Source organism: Myodes glareolus, chromosome 19, assembly GCF_982192425.1.
Source record: "Myodes glareolus chromosome 19, mMyoGla1.1, whole genome shotgun sequence".
NCBI lineage: Eukaryota > Metazoa > Chordata > Mammalia > Rodentia > Cricetidae > Myodes > Myodes glareolus.
Genome location: NC_142044.1, coordinates 38,338,976 through 38,345,448, shown reverse-complemented (window position 1 = coordinate 38,345,448; position 6,473 = coordinate 38,338,976).

Here is a 6,473-nt window from a genome sequence, read left to right as displayed (position 1 = left end):
TTGTTTTGTTTTAATTTGTTTGTTTTGTTTTCTTTTGGCTTTTGGAGACAGTGTTTCTATGTGTAGCAGCCCTGGCTGTCCTGGAACTCACTCTGCAGACCAGGCTGGCCTCGAACTCACAGACATTCGCCTGCCTCTGCCTCCCGAGTGCTGGAATTAAAGACGTGCACCACCACCGACTGACCTGGGAACAATTTTCAAGAGTCAACTGTTTGTGGTTTCCGAGACAGGGTTGCTCTGTAGCCCTGGCTGTCCTGGACTGACCTCCAACTCACAGAGGTTTACTTGCCTCTGTCTCATGAGTGCTGGGATTAAAGGTGTACACCACCACTGCCTGGCAGAACCACCTTCTCAGGCAGGGTCTAGTTTCTGTTGTGCTGTGCACACAGGCTAACTAGCCAACAAGCTCATGGACAGTTCTCCTAGCTCCTCATCCTAGCTCATAGGAGTGCTTCTTACATGGTTCTAGGAACTGGGCTTCCTAGGGAGCAATTTTACCCACACAGCCATCTCCCCAGATCCTTGAGTTGGCTCTTTAATTTTGTGAGGCTCACTGTCCTCCCTGAAGGTGGCAGTGTAACTCAAAGTCAACACTTGGTCATTTTCCCTACAGCTTGCTGTATTCACTTGCATAGGCAATGACAGTTGACAGCACCCGCCAGAGCCACTGTCGGGCCAGCCACACGCTGAGCCAGAGACACCATAGCTTTCTTGCCCACGATGAGAGATAGAGTCCAAGATCTCGTGTCCTGTCTTCTTCACTCTCTGTGACACCCATCTCATCTGCACATATCCTTCTGGAGGGCCCTATACCACCTGGCTCCCCGGAACTCCCCTGCTTTCCTGACCACAGATGTCGCTCTCAACCCTGCCACTTAGGGCAGAGGGACCATCTTGTGTTGATCACTGTGTTCTTTGAGACCTCCTCCTTTCCCCCTCTAACATACTTGCTAGAGTTGGGAAGGTGGCTTCTGGGATGGCCATGGAAGCAGGTCCCAAGATTGTGTCACGCCTTCAATCCCAAACTGGGTTTGGAGTGCCTGGCAGGAGGCAGAGAGTCAATATGATATGGGTACAAAGTTCCTGAGCCAGAGAATCTAGGTCAGTGGCACGAGGTTCAGGGTCGCCTCTTTCTGGAGCTGCTCCTTTCCAGGCCTGGGAGGTATTGGTTGTAGCTGAGATGTCTGGGAGTAATTGGGGTGTGAGATGTCAGGGACAAGAAGGGTGCAGGGTGCACAAACCCCAAGACTAAATGGAAGAAGTGAGTGTTTCAAGACCTGGCTATTCATAAAACAGATGGGAGAGGTAAGTGGAAGCAGGGAGGGAGGCAATCGAATTCAGATATACAGTAGGGAGCAAGTCAAAGTCCTCAGCCCTATGAGGTCACACCTAAACCGTAAGACAGGCCAGCTAGTGGCCTGGGAGACTGTGGTTGTTTGAATATAATTGACCCCATAAGCTGATAGGAAGTGGTATATTAGGAGGTGTGGCTTTGTTGGACTAGGTGTGGCCTTGTTGGAGGAAGTGTGTCACTGTGAGGGTGGGCTTTGAGGCCTCCTATGCTCAAACTCTGCTCGGTGTAGACACAGTTTCACTTCCTGTTGCCTGTGGATCTTGATGTAAACGCTCAGCTTCTCCAGCACCATGTCTACCTGTCTGCCTCCATGTCCCACCATGGCGACAATGACTAAACCTCTGAAACTGTAAACCAACCCCGATAAAATGTTTTCCTTTGTAAGCATTGCTGTGGCCATGATGTCTCTTCACAGCAATAGAAACAGAGGCCTTGATGAGAGCTAACAGGGACCTGTTGAAACATCTTGGACCCCAAAGTAGTTCCTGAAAACTCCAAGACATCTATTTAACCCAAACCATTCCAAACATTATGGGGTGCAGTCTCTGCCGGCCGCCTGTCCCTGAGCATCTGCAGCTGAACCCCCACATTTCATATTGTGTATTTTTGGTGCCATCTGTCAGGATATACATAAAGTCACTCAGCTATACAGGAACCCAGTATAACCTCATAGTGCAAGTAATGGGCCCATGGACCTAAAAGCCAGGCTTGGAGCTGAGGTGATGGGGAAGTGGAGAAGGGACCCTTCTCCATGACAGAGACACCGGAAGAGGGCACAGGGTGTTTGCAGATAAAACTGGTGCTGTGGAAGAGAAGAGTAGAAGGCCAGGCTATCCTAGGCTCCAGCCAGCACAGCAGGTAGGAAGGGTGACACTAATCAATCTGGACAGTGATGGTGCTTGAGCCTGTGTGGAGGCACCCAAGCAACTACATGGACTGTCCAGCAGCCCCCTCAGGAAGGCCAAGTACAGTTAGAAAGGACTTAGTCCTGTGCTTTGGCCCGGAGCCACCTCTAAGCCACAAGACAGCAAGAACTAGCAAACACAGGGGTCTCCAAGAGCAGAGCTTCTGTCTTTGCTAAGATGACAGCAGAGACTCCTTGTGGCCCAGTGCCACAGTCCTACTCTGCCTATGGCTCCTCCCGTGGGTTCCCCCCCACACTGAAAGGCTGTGGCCACTCTCTCATAGTGTATTCCTCCCCTCATACATATGCTTGGCAAACACCCAATGTTTTGCCTCCAGACCTTGATATGCAGACAGAGGAGGCCGAGACACAGTGCCCAACTCTCAGACCCTTAGACCTCAAAGGCTACCACCACCAGGACCCTGCTATGTGAAGGCCTGTCCTCTGAACCAACCGCCAGCATCTGTAGGAGTTTTGGAGGGCCCGCTCAGAAAAGATCTGCTTGTTGCTTTCCCTCATAGAGGTGGGCAGGAAGAAGGGGTCATGGGATCCTCACCACAGCATCCAGCTACCACTTCCAATCATCTGTGTGCAATTCTGCTCTTATTGCCTGTGTCCTTGGAGCCCTGGAAAAGCAGTTAGAGGAGAGGGAGAGGGAAGAACTAGGGGAGATGAGGGGCTCCATCTATTGTCTATAGGAAAGCCATCTTCCTGCTGGTTAAGGCTTCTCAGTGCAGATTTTTGTTTCTTTTTTCTTTTTTTTTTATTTTTCGAGACAGGGTTTCTCTGTAGTTTTTGGTGCCTGTCCTGGAACTAGCTCTTGTAGACCAGGCTGGCCTCGAACTCACAGGGATTCGCCTGCCTCTGCCTCCCGAGTGCTGGGATTAAAGGCGTGCGCCACCACCGCCCGGCTCAGTGCAGATTTTTGGACAGGAGCACCCACACTTCACTAAGTAACCCCTCACCTATGCTCTGTAAGGAAGTCTGATAAATCTACTGGTTCCCCAGAGTGAACTTTAGAGGATCATTCCTGGGGTTGTCATTGGGACCTCAGGAGGAGATTGGGGGGTACAGTTCCACAGAAGAGTCAGGTCTTCCCCATCTGCCTTTCTCAGGGATCCTCCTAGTCCCTACCTCTAGGACAAACATCCCTGGCCCATTGACTCTACCCCCTCCTGGTCTGTCCCTCATGTCACAGGCTTGGCCCTGTCCTCTGGGTAGGACTGGGTCACTTTCTTCTGTACCCACAATGATCTCACCTGCTGGATCAGCACAGATGAACTCATGCGCTTGGATTCACACCTACCATCCACAAGCAAGTCTTCTCTTTCTTTCTTAGTGTGCTGATTATTTGGGCTATGGCAAGACTTACTAGTTCTTATTGGTAGAATGCAGGCAAACAGATTCCCTTCGTGGTCTTGTTTCTTATATTTCTCAGGTGACTTTTCAGCCCCCCGCTCAGTGGTCAGGGTTTCTATGACCACCCAGTACCTCTTAGTCCTTCTATAGCAGGTCCAGCTCCAGTTTATTTCCTAATCTTCCTTCTGCCGTGCCCTGCCCCACATGACAGCCCATCCCTAGCTGCTGACCCTGGGACCCATGGTCCCCTGTTCCTTCTCTATCTCCACACCTTCTTCATTCCCCTCATCTTCCACTGAAAGGCAGCAAAGAAGACTCTGACAAAGAACTGGATCCACCTGCCTCTGCCTCCCAAGTGCCGGGATTAAAGTCGTGCGCCACCACCACCTGGCAAAATAAACCATAAAATTAAAAAAGAGTGAAAATGGTTCTCAAGATCATTACGTTGCCTTTGTGCTATTTCTTTCATTTTTTAGGTGTGTGTGTGTGTGTGTGTGTGTGTGTCTGTGTGTCTGTGTGTGTATACATAGAAGTCAGAAGGGGCTGGCGTTACGGATGTCTTTTTTTGTTTATTTTTTTGTTTGTTTTTGTTTTTCGAGACAAGAATTCTCTGTGGCTTTGGAGCATATCCTTGTAGACCAGGCTGGCCTCAAACTCATAGAGATCCGCCTACCTCTGCCTCCTGAGTGCTGGGATTAAAGGTGTGCACCACCACCGCTCAGCAAGATGGTTTTTGTTTCTTTGTTTGGTTTTTGTTTTTGATTTACTAAATGCTCTATCTGCATGAGCCCCCGTGTGGTTACTGGGCGTTGAGCTTTACTGGGAATTGAGCTCAGTGCCTCTGGAAGAGCAGTCCGTGCTCTCAAGCGCTGAGCCATCTCTGCAGTCCCTGTAGTTATAGATATTTGTGGGACACCAAAGCTTCAACAATGAAAAGAATTTCAGAGCCGGGCAGTGGTGGTGCACACCTTTAATCCCAGCACTCAGGAGGCAGAAGCAGGTGGATCTAGGCCAGTCTGGTCTACAGAGCGAGTTCCAGGATAGGTTCCAAAGCTACACAGTGAAACCCTGTCTCGAAAAACCAAAAAAGAAAAAGAAAGAAAAGGATTTCAGAATTAGCCATTATGATGAAGCAATGTTGGAGATTCTAATAAAGCTATCTAAGCACTGGAGTAAGAGAGGAAGAGAGGGACTTGAGGGGAAAATGGAGCAGACCAAGAGCACAGATGTGAACTTCTCTGGGAGCAGTTGAAGAAAACAAGACGGACCCAAGTACTCGGACTCCTCAAGGCAGGCCACAGAGAGTAGTGCAGACACCAGTGGGATGTGAGCTCTATTTTATCATTAAAGGTTATTTTGATTTGCTCAGAGTAAGATTTATAAGCAATGCCTTTAAATAATTGTGTTTAATAAAGATTGAGTACTTAGGGAAACTGACAGCTTGAGATTTATTTAAAACTACTTGGTTTTTGTGTTCGAGTTACAGCTAATGTCAAATGAAAGTTATTGATTTTTTAAAAATAAATAAATTGTTTATTTATTATGTATGCAGTGTTCTGCATGTATGCCTGCACGCCAGAAGAGGGCACCAGATCTCATTATAGATGATTGTAAGCTGTCCTATGGTTGCTTGAAACTGAACTCAAGACCTCTGGAAGAGCAGCCAGTGCTCTTAACCTCTGAGCCATCTCTCCAGCTCCAAGTAACTGATTTTTTAAAATGCTCATCTGTTCTTCATACTGTTTTTATTTTTTTCCCTTTTTCTTTTTCCTTCTGTCCTTCTTTCCTTCCTTCCTTCCTTCCTTTCTTTGTAGTTTTTCAAGACATGGTTTCTCTGTGTATGTCCTGGATGTCCTGAAACTACCTCTCTGTAGACTAGGCTGGCCTCACAGAGATCTGGCTGCTTCTGCCTCCCAAGTACTGGAATTAAAGGCGTGTGCCATCATGTCTAGCAATTTCTCTATTTTTTAAAGTTTATTTTTTCATGTGAATGGGTGTTTTGTATGTGTAGATGTTGTGTGTACTTCATGTGTGCAGAGGCCAGAAGAGGGCCTCAGATCCCCTGGGACTGCACTTACAGGTGGTTGTGAGTTGGTTGTGAGCTGGTTGTGAGTTGTTGTAGGTGTTGGAAAGTGAACCTGGTTTGTCTGGAAGAGCAGCAAGGGCTGTCAATCTCTTGCCTTAACTTAAGTCATCACTGCAGGTCTTCTCCTCCCCCTCTTATTTAAACACAAACAAAAGGTTTGAAGTATTACACCATAAGCCTGATACTCTAAGACACTGTTCACTAGAAAACATCAGATCTACAGCCTAAAAAAAAAAAAATCAGGCCCTGCAGCCTTCCACAATTTGTCCTGTAAGACTTTAAGACAATTCTGAAGCCATTTCTGACAATTCTGAACCCTTTCAGCCTCCGTGCCTTAGTACTTACCCTCCTCCCCTGGGAACCAAGGACCTAAAAGCTACACATGCATGTATGTTCTCCAGAAATTGGGGCAAGATAACCTTTAAGATGTTGACTCAGTTCCTGAACAATTACCCATACATGTATGTTTTGATTCATACATATGTTTTGACCCCTGGGAAACGGGGTCAAAAATGACCTCTTACCTCATCTGACCTGGCAACAGCTCTCCAGCCAATTATTGGTAATAGCCCTTTCAAATAAGCCAATCATAATGGTCAAAGAACAACCCCCCTTACTTCTGTGGCCTTCTTTAAAAGTAACCTGTACCAACTATTTGAGGTCTCTTGGCTTCCCGAATGCTGAGGGACACTGTCATGACAGAATTAATAAAATCCTCATGCTTTTGCATCGGCTGTGGTGTGTGAGGTGATCTCTGGGGGCGATTCTTT